Source organism: Calliphora vicina, chromosome 1, assembly GCF_958450345.1.
Source record: "Calliphora vicina chromosome 1, idCalVici1.1, whole genome shotgun sequence".
Taxonomy (NCBI): Eukaryota; Metazoa; Arthropoda; class Insecta; order Diptera; family Calliphoridae; genus Calliphora; species Calliphora vicina.
The window spans coordinates 117871173-117886562 of record NC_088780.1 but is presented as its reverse complement, the minus strand read 5'-3'; positions in this window follow the sequence as shown (position 1 = coordinate 117886562).

Sequence of the window (15390 nt, the reverse complement as noted above, 5' to 3'; positions counted from 1 at the left end):
ACACAAGACAAACAAGTAAGAAAGTATGGTCATTCAAGCCCGACCATAAAATACCCTACACCAAATAAATGAGCAAAAAGATTTTTTTTTTAAAATATCAATAATTTATATTCGTGAGTGATTTTCGAAATGGGCCTTATATGGGACCTATGCCAATTATGTACCGATCACCTTGAAATTAGGTCGTGTGATTTGTGTCTGGACTTTATCTACACAAATTTCGCTCCAAATAAGTTTTATACACTGATGGACAAAATTCACCGCCATTTCCTCTTTAGGATGTGTAAAGGATCGCCTCGGTACGTATTTGTAAATTAGGTTAAGTTAAAAAGACTTGTTTTAACTGAAGTATAATTAAATTGAATTATTGTTTTTGTTGAAAAAATAAAATTTTGTGTTTCAATTATATTTATAACTCCTTTAAACATTCTGAAGGGAAATGGCGATGACTTTCGTCCATCAGTGTATATACAAATTTCATGTCACCAAATTTTGTTACGATCGGTCCATAATTAGTCATATGACCGATAAAGTCCAATTTCGAGAGGAAATTTGTATGAGGGCTAGGTGAAATAATGGACCGATTTCAGACAGTTTCAATAGGCGTGGTTCTTGTATCAAATTTTATCGAAATATCTTCAAAATTGCGACCTGTACTCTGCGCACAAGGTTTACATGGACAGCCAGCCAACCAGCCAGACGGAAGGACATCGTTTAATCGACTCAGAAAGTGATTCTAAGTCGATCGGTATACTTTAAGGTGGATGTTAGACCAATATTTTTGGGCATTACAAACATCTGCACAAACGCATTATACCCTTCCCGACTATGGAGGTGTAGGGTATAATTCCACCAAAAGTTGTAGCTTGAACAAACTATAACAAAGTGTAAAAAAAATCAGAATAATAAAATACCCTTATTATTTTGTTTTCTTAATATATTTTATTGTTGGCATTGCAATTTTTCATTTCTATATTTTTTCGAATAATTCGAAAACCGGTTTGCCAACTCTAGTCCAATGATAATTGGCATAATAATTGACTACTTATTTAAAGAAAAAAATTTGAGTACTCATAATCAACTTATCTCCATTGAACTTTTGCTGACTTAATGGAATTTATCCTCTTTTCTGTGAGGGCTTAAAATGACTTTCCTGGGAAGTTTTTATTATTTATTTAATTAAACCAAAACCAGTCGATGCACGTCAAAACTGGACAATACTTTTTATTTATTTATTTGAGTAAAGGGATAAATCGGACATTTATTTAGTTTAATAAAAACACTACTGAATTTGACATCTATAGCCTCTGTGATTTAAAAGTCAATGATATGAAACATGCAAATGTTTTTTTATTTTACCTTTTGCCAAGAAACATAGCAAATAAATAAATTTTGAAAAGTTTTTAACAAATTACACAGTAACGTGAACATATAAATGTTATTTTTGTGTTTACTAAATACATGTTTGGAATAACTCTGTGAACATTTTAAAATAATAACAATAAAGTTTATTTTATTAATATTTTTAAGAAAAATGTCTGCTTAAATTAGTTTGAACAATAATTAGGACTATAAGCTAAATTGTCATTAGATATTTTCAAAAGGCTGTTGCCAGATTTTGGGTCCTAACATCATCTATAACTAAAATAAACTCTCATAAAAATCAACTATAAATTAGGGTGATCCCTATTCTGTACTTTTTGGATCTTCTATGCACCCAAGGTTAAAAATTATTTTCCGTTATCAACAAATCAAATGCTGGAAATTTGTACAAAACCGTATAAATTTTAGAGCTTGGAAAAAATTTGGGCAATATTTTACAAAATGTTCATGTCATTTTCTGAGTGAGACCACGATTTGGGACTAGGTACAAATGCAGCCCGAAATTTGTGTACAAAAATACCTATATATACTTTTGTGGGTCTGCGATGAAAATTTTGATGTGTTACAAATGTAATGACAAAATCAATATACCCGTTATCTTTTTTGATGGTTGGTATAATAATTTAAATTTGAAAATTATTTTCAACATTTAATTTTAGAAAATATTGCTAATTTTTTTCAAAACATTAAACAAGCCAGCAAATAATTTACTTACCTAGTAAGCCAGCAAGTAATATTGGAGCAATGTGATAACTACTTATTATTTGACTGAAACACTAGTTATTTTTGTTCGAGATTTGGTATAATTATTTAGTTACATTCACAACAAGAATATGTAAAAAACATTTTTAGTTCTATGTATAAATTTCAAAATAATCAAAAAAACTTCTCCTATAAATTTTGCGTTTTGTCGCTTACGATTATTTAGCTCTAAGGGTTCGATATGGTCGAAACAAGTGGAACTAAAAATACGAAATTTGGTCTGAATATTTTCTAATAATAAAAATATAACACCATGCGACAAATAACACACCGAGAATAACATAATATGGTGAAGTAATACATCATAAAATGGTTGCCACAAGCATATACTTAATTACTACAATCATGTATATGATTCCTACAATTATATAAATGTTAACTTAAACATACTAAGATTACCGCAATCATATACATAATTGCAGTAACCATAATATTGTTAAAAAACTTGTAAAAATTATGAAATTGTTATGGTAAATATGTACAACTATATTTTTTTTATGAGTATGGTATTAGATGATTTTAATTGAGTTTTGAAAGATAACTAAGGAAACAAATGACGAAAAACTGTTTTCCAGGGTCTCACTCAATGAAAACCAAACAAACCACTTTTATTTATTGACTATGTTGTAGCTGGCGTTGAGCTTAACAATTTTACTGAACATAACTTTGCGATATTCGGACATTTAGATGGTCAAAATGCATGAAAAAGGCAAACAAATTAAAATTTTTCCTATAAATACAATGCCGGGACATGTATTTTTTTTACCGATCTAACATTTTCCCATCACTGATCCCTACTATTTGTCGCATAGTGTAATTATACAAAAGTTAGGAAATACATAATATGTTAATTTAAAAAAATGTTGTCAAGCTGTAGAAAACCCCTATGTGTTCTTGGTGAATATACATGAATTAGCACAGCTGAATGAAACACACATGTGTGTTAAAACAGTGCTTTTGCATATGGGGGATTTCATGTCAAGTGAACCAACTTTTGAAATCGATGTCTTCCGATCGGGATGAAATTTGCACCAAGGTTAGCTCTATTGGATAGTAACTCAGACACAATTTTTCAACAACATCGGTCGAGAACTCTCTGAGTTATAGGGGGTAAAATTTTGACAATTTGGTCAAACAGGGGTTTTTTCTTATCCATGTAACTTATTACCTATTGTTCTTAGCAAAATGTGTTCCAAATAGTATAGATAGCTATTTCTTCGATCTTTCGAAAAAAAATATTTAAAAAAAAAAATAAAAAATTTTTAATATTTTTTTTCCGAAATCAAAAACTTTTTTGACTTTTTTTTAAAATACGCTATTTTTTTTATTTTTTTTTTTTCTTAAAATAAAGTTTAGATATTTTCCTTGAACACCTACTTGGTCGCTTAGTGGGATGCGAGTGGGATATCTATCAAAATAAATATTTTGTAACTCAAAACATAAAATTTTTGACTTTTTTTGCAAAATCAAAAACTTTGTTGACTTTTTTTTTTCAAAATGGACCCTTTTTTAATCTTTTTTTTTAGGTCAAACAAAAGCTTAGATATTATCCTTGAAGACCCTTTTGGTCGCTTAGTGGGATGCGAGTGGGATATCTATCAAAATAAATATTTTTTAACTCAAGACTTACAATTTTTGACTTTTTTTTTTGCAAATACGATTTTTTTTCCAAATGGGCCCTTTTTTAAAATTTTTTTTGTAGTCAAAAGAAAGCTTAGGTCCATTCCTTTAAGATATTTTTAGTCCCATAGTGGGATGCGAGTAGGATATCTATCAAAATAAATATTTTGTAACGCAAGACATACAATTTTTTAATTTTTTTTTGCAAAATCAAAATTTTTTTCCAATATGGGCCCTTTTTTAATTTTTTTTTTTTGCTCAAAAGAAAGCCTAGGTCCATTCCTTTAAGATATTTTTAGTCCCTTAGTGGGATGCGAGTGGGATATCTATCAAAATAAATATTTTGTAACGCAAGACATACAATTTTTTAATTTTTTTTTGCAAAATCGAAATTTTTTTCCAATATGGGACTTTTTTTTAAAATTTTTTTTTGCTCAAAAGAAAGCTTAGGTCTTTTCCTTTAAGACCTATTTTGTCACTTAGGAAGATGTGAGTAGGATATCTATTAAAATAAAAATGTTGTAACTCAAGACATTCAATTATTGACTTTTTTTTTGCAAATTCGAATTTTTTTTCAAAATGGGCCCTTTTTTAAAAATTTTTTTTTAGTCAAAAGAAAGCTTAGGTCCATTCCTTTAAGATATTTTAGGTCCCTTAGTGGGATACGAGTGGGATATCTATCAAAATAAATATTTTGTAACTCAAGATATACAATTTTTGATTTTTTGGCAAAATCAAAAACTTTTTTGACTTTTTTTTAAAATGGGCCCTTTTTGTAATTTTTTTTTTTTGCTATAAAGAAAGCTTAGGCCTATTCCTTTAAGATGGTTTTGATCGCTTAGTGGGATGCGAGTGGGATATATATCAAAATAAATGTTTTGTAACTCAAGACATACAATTTTTGTGTTAAAACATTTATTTTGATAGATATCCCACTCGCATCCCACTAAGGGACTAAAAATATCTTAAAGGAATGGACCTAGGCTTTCTTTTGAGCAAAAAAAAAAAATTAAAAAAGGGCCCATATTGGAAAAAAAATTTTGATTTTGCAAAAAAAAATTAAAAAATTGTATGTCTTGCGTTACAAAATATTTATTTTGATAGATATCCTACTCGCATCCCACTAAGGGACTAAAAATATCTTAAAGGAATGGACCTAAGCTTTCTTTTGACTACAAAAAAAATTTTAAAAAAAGGGCCCATTTGGAAAAAAAATCGTATTTGCAAAAAAAAAAGTCAAAAATTGTAAGTCTTGAGTTAAAAAATATTTATTTTGATAGATATCCCACTCGCATCCCACTAAGCGACCAAAAGGGTCTTCAAGGATAATATCTAAGCTTTTGTTTGACCTAAAAAAAAGATTAAAAAAGGGTCCATTTTGAAAAAAAAAAGTCAACAAAGTTTTTGATTTTGCAAAAAAAGTCAAAAATTTTATGTTTTGAGTTACAAAATATTTATTTTGATAGATATCCCACTCGCATCCCACTAAGCGACCAAGTAGGTGTTCAAGGAAAATATCTAAACTTTATTTTAAGAAAAAAAAAAAAATAAAAAAAAATAGCGTATTTTAAAAAAAAGTCAAAAAAGTTTTTGATTTCGGAAAAAAAATATTAAAAATTTTTTATTTTTTTTTTTAAATATTTTTTTTCGAAAGATCGAAGAAATAGCTATCTATACTATTTGGAACACATTTTGCTAAGAACAATAGGTAATAAGTTACATGGATAAGAAAAAACCCCTGTTTGACCAAATTGTCAAAATTTTACCCCCTATAACTCAGAGAGTTCTCGACCGATGTTGTTGAAAAATTGTGTCTGAGTTACTATCCAATAGAGCTAACCTTGGTGCAAATTTCATCCCGATCGGAAGACATCGATTTCAAAAGTTGGTTCACTTGACATGAAATCCCCCATATATATTTGTGGAAATATTTGAAAAATGAATTGAGAATCATATGTAATTTAGCAAACAATTTTGTCCCTAATTAGCTGGACACCACTGTATATTGTGGATCATTGTAGAATCGATATACATAGATATATCGGTCCGTAACCTCCAATTGACCTAAATACTGGATTTATACATCCGTCATAGCTCTGGCTCGGTTGCTATATAAATTCGGGAAAATCGGCCACAAACAATATACATATGTATGCATATCTAAAATAGGTGTTTTTTAAATTGAAATTAAACACAGAAAAACGACTTTAATATCCATCAAACTGGCTGGCGCATACATGTCGTAATTTTTACATACTAGACATTTCAGTTTTTTTAAACAAATACGTCAGTTGATAATTCATTCATTTAAAAAAAATTCAAAAATGTAAAACTTCCAATAAACGTTCCAACTCAAAACGTTATCTCCTTTTAATGGAATTTCCATTTGGTTTTAAGATGACAAAGAACAATTTAAGATGTTGGGATCATCGAAAATCTAAAAACTACAAACTAAGGGCCACCGTACTGTAGATACATTTCTTTAACACAACCCATTTACCCTATTATTTGTGATAAAACTAGAGTTTCTAATTTCCCGGACTTTTTCGCCTCCCGGGAAATGAAAAATAAAATTATTCCCGGAAATTTCAATTATATTTGAAAACATAAACATTAGCTAAAATTTAAACACTTCTTTTAATAAATAAATCCACATTTAAACAAAAATAAACCATTTTATTAAATTTTAAAACAAAAAACATAAATAAAGAAAAAAGTAAGTGTGGGTCTCACATATAGCAGCATCATACAAATGTTTTAAATTTGTCGTCCGATTTCCTGTTATTTCAAATATACCAAATTCTTTCTTTAGTACATTATCAGGCATCTTTTTTTTCTTTGGATTTAATGTTGAATTTGTTATAGCCTTTTCAAGGTGTTCTTTAAATGAGCATGTAGAGGTTTCATCATCTGATGGTACTGATTCATCGTCACTATGATTTTCCATTTCAAAAAGTCTTTTGAACATTTCATCAGCAGTTAATAATAGGGTTGTTTTATTTGAATAAGAAAAATTATTCGATTTATAATAAATCGGATTTTTTAAAAATTTTAGTAAAGAATATAATTTAATTTCTCTTCTTTCATTTATACGACAATTTAGTGATGTCAACAAATTTGTTGATAATTTGTTGTTTTTACTTTCCAATTCTTTATAAAGCGTTTCAAGGATAATTTCTGCAATCAGTAGATTGCAATCTCTTCGACCAAGGGCCTCAACAGCTATTTTAATTTGGTATAAAACTTCGTATAAGTCGCTTAAAATCGATATGTGTTCATCTTTCATCATCTTTAGTGATGTCAACAAATTTGTTGATAATTTGTTGTTTTTACTTTCCAATTCTTTATAAAGCGTTTCAAGGATAATTTCTGCAATCAGTAGATTGCAATCTCTTCGACCAAGGGCCTCAACAGCTATTTTAATTTGGTATAAAACTTCGTATAAGTCGCTTAAAATCGATATGTGTTCATCTTATTGAATTCTTATTGTTAATTAAATTGAAATCTATCAAACACTTCTTTATACAATTTTTAGCCTTTAATAAATTCTCAATCATAGATATAATTGAATTACAACAATTAAGTGGGCTCATTTTAAAAACTTTTCTTATTTTTCTTACATTTTTTAGAACTTTAGAATATTTAGGCACAATAATATAAGAAGGAACTTCAATTTCTTCGTCATAGTTCGAATTATCTGATTCTTCGGATAGTTCATTTTTGTTTGTAGAGTAAGTCTATTACAGACAGAAAATACCGGGAACACATTAGGGCCGTCGGAAATTGTGCATACAATATGTTTTTTGAAGTCTATATTGTATGTCTTTAAATGGTTTTCAATTAATTAAAATTCAATTTGTTTAATACTAGACCACTCATCAAAAACAACAGAAAATCTACCATTTTTTTCACAATAGATTCTATATCTAAAATAATTTGCTTATTAATGTTTTCCATAAAAATTAGTATTATGTTTTTGACTGTAGTTGGATTTTTTGGCAAATCTAGGCCCAATTGTTTAAGTGACTGTCTTATGAAGCAGCTTTCAGTTATTGCGTGGATAGAAAATCAGTCTACAGCAGCTAATCTTGACAATATTTCCTCTAAAGATTGCATAGGTTGAAAATATTTCTTTACGTCCAATGAAGTTGTAGGAATCACTAATACGTCTTCCAAAGTAAAATTGTGCACTTGTCGCAAGTGGCGCAGTAACCCACTTGTGCTTCCACCTTTGTATATCAGTCTTTTTGGGCAAAGAGTACATCTGTAGTTATAGTGAAATATTTCAATGCTTTACTCGTACGCTCCATGACTTCCAAGAATAATGCGTGAACTTTCTTTAAAAATATGTAATTACTTTATAATATTGTTTACTACTACACAAATGTCAAAAATATGGTTCATAGAGTTGTATTTTTAGGTATCAAAACAAAAGTCAGCTTTGTAATAAAAAGAAAAGACTACAAAAAAATTATTTAAAATTCCCGAAATTTCCCGAAGATAATTTCCCGGAATTTACAAAAAAATATTTCCCGCTTAGAAACCCTAGCTAAAACCTAAAATATTGTTTAAAACATGCCATTTATTTTTGTGCTCACTTGAGTTTTGATTTGAATTTAAATACATACACACAAAACTATAAAAGCATTTATTAAAAATTCTTTCTTTTTTTCTGTATAAAACATTTCCGTTTTAAAAATGTTTGTAAATGTTCTGAAAAGTATAAATTGATAATTTTTGTAATGTAACTGCACTAAAAATATAAATACGTAAATAGTTAGTGCATGAGAGCAATTTGTATTCACAAGTTTATGTGTTGTGTTGGTACCACTAGCATCAAAACAATTCCTTAAGGCAACAGCAACCAACACTTTACTCTCAATAGAAATTAACAGAGTGTACATATGAATAATCCTGTACGCTACACAGGCGTATATCAAATATGTACATTAGGGTAGCTGCAAAAACAGTTGTGGATGTTCCCAACTAAAATAAAAGTTTAGTTCATTCTAAGATAACGTTTTGCGAAATGTTTGTCTTGGGTTCAGTATTTTTATACCCTACATCACCATAGTGGAGAGGGTATAATGCATTTGTGCAGATGTTTGTAACGCCCAAAAATATCATCCACCTCAAAGTGTACCGATCGACTCAGAATCATTATAATTTTTGTAATTTTAAATTTTGTTATAGAATTTTTTACATTAGTACGTTACAAATTCAACGAATAAGTTTTTTCCGTTTTTCGAAATTCTATCTAAATAAATTTTAAAAAAACTTAAAATTTTAAAAAAAAAAACACGAATCTTTTGGACTTGCGCGATAATTCAGATACATCATTGAAAGCGCATTTCAAAGACCTTTCACATGATGTCAATATTTCATAAGTATGTTTCCTTAGCGATGAAATACTGACTCCAAGACAAACATTTTGATAAATGGTCTCCTCAAACATGCTAACTTTCATTTTAGTATCTTCTGCACAAACGAGGCCATCCTAATATACATATGTACGTATATTGTGTTTTAACACTTTTGTTTATGGAATTAAACTCATGCATTCAAACCAATTAAAACTGAAATCTAGACAATACTCATAATATATATTACGAGTACATCAAGTGGAAATAACCAGAACTCACACACACACATTAGAATAAAACTTTTACAGAAAAAAATTAATGCAAAATACACTGAAGAAAATATTTTAATGTTTATTATTACATTTAATTGGCAAATCATAAATTTAAAGGTAATATTTTTGACAAACAAATCTGAATTGAAATGACTCAAATCAAGTTTTATTCCAATATATTTTGTACAGTGTGCATAGTAGATTAACCCATGCATACACTTGTACTCATATTTGAGGAGCCGCAGAACAAAAATGGGTTATAAAAAATTTGTGCTTAACAAAAGCTACACAGAAAAAATATTATTTCAATTCAAACATTTATCACATATTGAACTGGTTTCAATTATCTCATAAGTCCCGGTCCACACTGTGAAACATTTGCTGCAAAACATTTGAGTTTGTTGATAAAAGGGGAAAGAGGAATGAAAAAGGGAACTTTGTTTCATGTACATGAAGTTTTTGTTGAGTATGTCATCCACATTTATTCGTTCGTTGTAGTACTGTACAGAAATGTCAAAAACTGAAAAGCAAAAACTTCACTGTGTGGACACGAATGCAGTTTCAAAAGAGAATTTAAAAATGTTTTGCAGCAAATGTTTCACAGTGTGGACCGGGACTAATTGAATCAAGTATTCATGTGCTCAAAAACAAAATTTTCTGATATTTTCTATTGAATTTTGAGTTTTGAATTTGATAATTTTGACAATTGAATATACAATTTTCGTTATTGGTTGAACTTTAAATACAAAAATTATTGAATAGATAATTTTCGTAATAGAAAACACAAAAAATAACAAAAATGTGTTTTCAATTATAAAAATAATGTATTCAAACATTTTTGTATTTAAAGTTCAACCAATAACGAAAATTTTATATTCAATTGTCAAAATGATCAAATTCAAAACTCAAAATTCTATAGAAATATCTGAAAATTTTGTTTTTGAGCACATGAATACTTGATTCAATTAGTACATGGTTAAAGCTGAGGTGTCTTCGAGTTGATTTGCATTTGTTCAGCTTCAATTTTCTTTTTTAAAAATCGGCAAAATTTCATTTATGATCTGAATGAGTTAAAATTAAAATATATATTGCTAACAGTTATCTCTCTTGAGAAAATATGCTTACATGTGTAGGTTATCTCATTTAGTTGAAGAGATATTTTCTTCAGAGATTTATATTTTATTAATTTTGCTCGATTTTTTTCTTTTTTTGATTTTTAGATATGGCGATAAAATTCTAAATAAAATAAAAAAAAACTTGCTAACAGTTATCTCGTCACTATAAAAAGTTTGTACGCATCCAAAGTTGGAACATGAAAAGGGCCTTATTTTTTAAGTTTTTTCCAAAAAAATTCCCTATATTTTTTCTTTTGTAGAAAACAATTTTCTTCGGGATTGTATACAATTTTTATATAATCCGGAAAAAAAACTTAATACGTAAACTAAAGAGCTATCCAAACTTGGTCAATTAAAAAAAAATTAGGTTTGTGTAAAAAATTCTAAAAACGCAAACCACATATCTGCAAAAAAGTCCATATTTGTAAAACCCTATATATTATTTAAATTCATACAAAGACTTTTTACTATCACACGATAAATAACGTCACAGTTTCTAAAAAAAACTGTGCTTTTGGAACACATTTTTCCCCCCGGCTTAGGAATTTCGGTATGTATTTACAAATAAAAAATTATAGTGCCATTGATTTTAGCACATTTGGCTGTATATTAGTTAGTTCCAAATTTTGTTATGTTATCTTTAATTCATATAATACATTATTTAAAATTTTACACTTTTCTTCATGGAATATCACCATGAAAAATTGTAACGTTTTTTCATATATTTCATGCAAATTTTCTTTTAAGTCAGTATCTGTTTGAATTCATAAGTTATATTTGATATGCATATACACATTTAGAATTCAATATATGAAAAAACGTTAAAATTTTTGAAAGGTGGCAAGGTATCTGGAGCTTGTGAAGAGTAAATATAAGCACTTTATATAAGTATTTGGTATTGGTGAAAACCTTAAGTCTTGCTGATTGATATTTTAGTGAAATGAAATATAACATCATCTTGGTGTCGCAATTTCGAAGAAATGTCACATAACCTCTATACAAATGTCATCCTGAAATAGGGATTTATTTGCAACAACTGCTTGATTTATCTATTCATAATTGATCATTGATCCCACGTAATACCCACCTCCGAAAATAACTTTAATATAGAAAGAAATCCTGCGGACAAAAGTCATGACGATCGGTACATAATTGGTCATAGCTCCCATACAGGTCCAACTTTCGTATTTGATATCCAAATATAATTTAACTAAATTAGGACAAAATGCTTCTATGGCGATCATGGGTGATATTTTAGAAAACCACTTATTTACTATGCAATGATGATATTAACTCAAAATTTGGGTTTTTTGAATTATGACGTTGTTTCAGCAAATGAGCGATGTTTTTTATGAAACGTGCTAAAGTGTTTGGTTAAAACTGTACAAGTATCTGTACTCATATCACAAACAACACACAGTCTAAAAATAAATGTTGATGCTGTTGGCTAGAAATAAAATAAAAAATATTTTTATAGCATTGTTTAACCACAAACTGAGTAAGAAGAGAGATATATTTATGTATTTATCAAATACAATTTATTTCACAGTTTTTTTTTGCTGTATATGACTAGTTGAAAAACAAGCAGCCACCCATAACAACATAAAACTATGTACATATAAATTCTTTAAAATGTGCATTATTTATAAAAGCAAGAAGTTTGTAGCAAATAAAAATGAAGATTAAATTACTAAGTAAAAGAGATTAAGTCAAAAATAAAATATATTGATTTAATTTCAATTTCAAATATAAAGTGATAAACTTCAACATTTAGATAGTTTGTATAAAAGATCACGATAAAAGCACACGGTGTAAACCAATTATAATTTAAATTTTGTTCTGGTTTTACTGGTTGTTTAAACTGGTTCTGTTTGCACTAACTTGACACTTATCAAATTTCAACACTGAAATATAATAAACTAGCTGAACCCGGTCCGCGTTGCTGGCCCTTACAATAATTCTGTTTTATATTGCATCTCGATTTGAATATACAGTGTCGGACAAAAAAAAGCACGGACTCCCCCGACCTGACATCGCACCCGAAAGACTGAGGTGGTCATTTGACAAAGTTGTAGCAGATATCTATATGTACAGTGGCATTAAATAAATGAAACGGATGTATTTAAGGCAAATGGGATATTATATTTATGAATTCATCTTAAGGACAGGGGATATACGTTTCTTTTTTTTTATTTACTCGGGAGCAAACCACATACAAAACATGAATTTTCCAAATGTAAGCCAGCAATAGTCAACGATTGGCCTTATGCTTTGTCGTTGGAAATCTTTGGTATGCGTGAAATCATTACATCTTCGCATTTGAATCTGCCACCGATGATTGTTGCCTCAATTAAATTTGGTGAACATTTTTTGATGGTCAATCGTGTTCCGTTGCATAATTTTGGCGCGTTTATGTTGCGGAGAAACATTATCTGTGATCCAACCTTCAATATTTCAGTAGCATAATTGAGGCTTATTCTTCGTTCATTACTGTGTCAATCGATTTGTATTTCATTGTTTCGCCAGTCAGTGTCATTAGCGGTATAGTGTAAAAATTTGATTTTACCGCGCCCCTCAGCCCCTCCACGCACAGACCGAAAATTAAAAATCTGAAGATTCACTGAAAATTTGATAAAAATCGGTACAGCCATATCTCCGGAACCACTATGCCGATTTCGTGCAAACTTCACATAAACCATCTACAGACCATCCCCAACGTACTTATTTTTATATATAAGATTATTCAATTTATTTCAAAATTCCCCACCTACAAAGTTAAAGATATGCATTTTCTTGTAATTTTTCTTTGTTTTATTTATTACAATTATTTTCCTTTCAAAAAAAAAAAAACATTGTTGAAAACCATCATTCACCATTTCTTATTTGCGCCTTTTCACATTTTAAATAAATGTAATTTTTCCTGTATAACATAGACGACAGACTGGCTGCTAAAACGGAGCACAAACATGTTTTTCGTAAATTAGATAAATTTGTGACAAACATTTATTACTTGTTACAAGACCTCAGTGCCAAACGGAAAACACTGCGTCAGGGAAATTTGTATCTACTAAGTAGTAATAGAGGAGTTGAGCTGAATGTTTTTGGTTGTGATCTTAAAGAAGTGTTTGTGGTTATTGCCTTGCAAACACTTGCTCAATCGTCCCATTTTATCATAAAGTAAATGATGTTAAATTTGTTAAAGGAAATGAAACTATTTTTTTCATATTTTGTGTTGGAAATAAAAGTGGAAGCAATCGGGAACGAATATTCTTGATATGTATTTATATGAGTCTCTATAAGCTGATCGCTATCTGAGTCGCTTTTAAAAAATGCACATGAGTTCGTTCCACATTACATCCAGATGTTTAATACCAATTCGCAATTTCGAAGATATTTCGATAAAATTCGGCACAAACACGAAAGCTATTGAAACCGTCGGTATATTATTTCCCCTAGCCCCCATAAAAATGTCCTCTAGAAATTAAATTTTAGCGGCCATGAATGCTTAATCCACACAAATAGAGTTGATCGTTTCATAATTGACCTAGCTCCCATGTAAGCTGCACTTCCGAAAATTACTTTAAAAAAACTTAGAAATATTGGTATCCAGAAAAAATGCAACACAAATATATTTAATATAGAACGAAATCACGCGAATAATTTGCATGACAATGGGTTCATAATTGGTCATAGCTGCCATACAATACCCACTTCCGAAAATCACTTTAACGAGCATAAATCTCTTAGAACATTTAGTATTCAAATACAATTTAACAGAAAGAGGTTTCATATAGATATTAATTACACGACTTAATGTGATGACGATCGGTACATAATTGGTCATAGCTACCATATGAAGAAGCCCACTTACGAAAATAACTCACGAAAATTAATTATTGAAATTTTAAGATAAAAGTTTTTGCACATTTTTCAATGTAGGGGGTATAACGTAGTATAGCTTGATATTAGTTTTTGGGGGTTGCAATATTAATTTCATTTTGTACCCTCATAAGGTATCAATAATAAAAAAGACGTTGATACATTTCCTGTCCATAGCTATTTAACATTTTCTTTTGTACACCAAAAATGTATCTGAAGTTTATATATAATTTATCAATGCCATCAATCTGCGATTAACTTTACAAATTACAGGTTAAACAAATTTTTGGGAAAGCGTGGAATGTTTTTACAATATCCTTTATAGGGTTTAAATCATCCAAGAATATTTCTAAATGTGAAACAAGCTGATCATCATCTCGATTTACTGCATTTTTTACTTTAAGAAATAATTGGACCATCATAACAATGCTGTTCTACCTGGTACGGACAGATAATACTATTAGCTAAATTCTTTCTTTATATACTTCTCAAAACAGACGGGTTTCAATTATTTACCCCCATATTCATAAACAGTTTTTAAATGTATCAAAGGTTTATAAAACAAATTTTGTATGGACTGCAAAATTTGAAGCCATAGCTGTTAATTTTGGATTACGATTAGTAATCAATTAGATTATTTTTCAAAAATAATTTAATTGATTATATAATTCTCTTTAGAACAATTTCTGATTACTAATTGATTACGATTACAAATAATCAAAAAATAATCAAGATTACTTTCGATTACGAAAAAATAATCAAAAATAATCAAAAGTAATCAAAAAATAATCCGACTATTTTCAAAGATTACTTTTGATTATTTTAGATTACTTTCCAAAAATTTAGCATTTACATCATTTTATTTTCAAAAATTTGCATTCTAAAAAAATAAAACAAAAGTTGACCAAGGCTTTAAATCGTTAAAAAAGTTTTATATTTTTTATGAAATATTGAAAATAAGGACTTCAGGAAGTTATTTACAAAATTTTAATATTG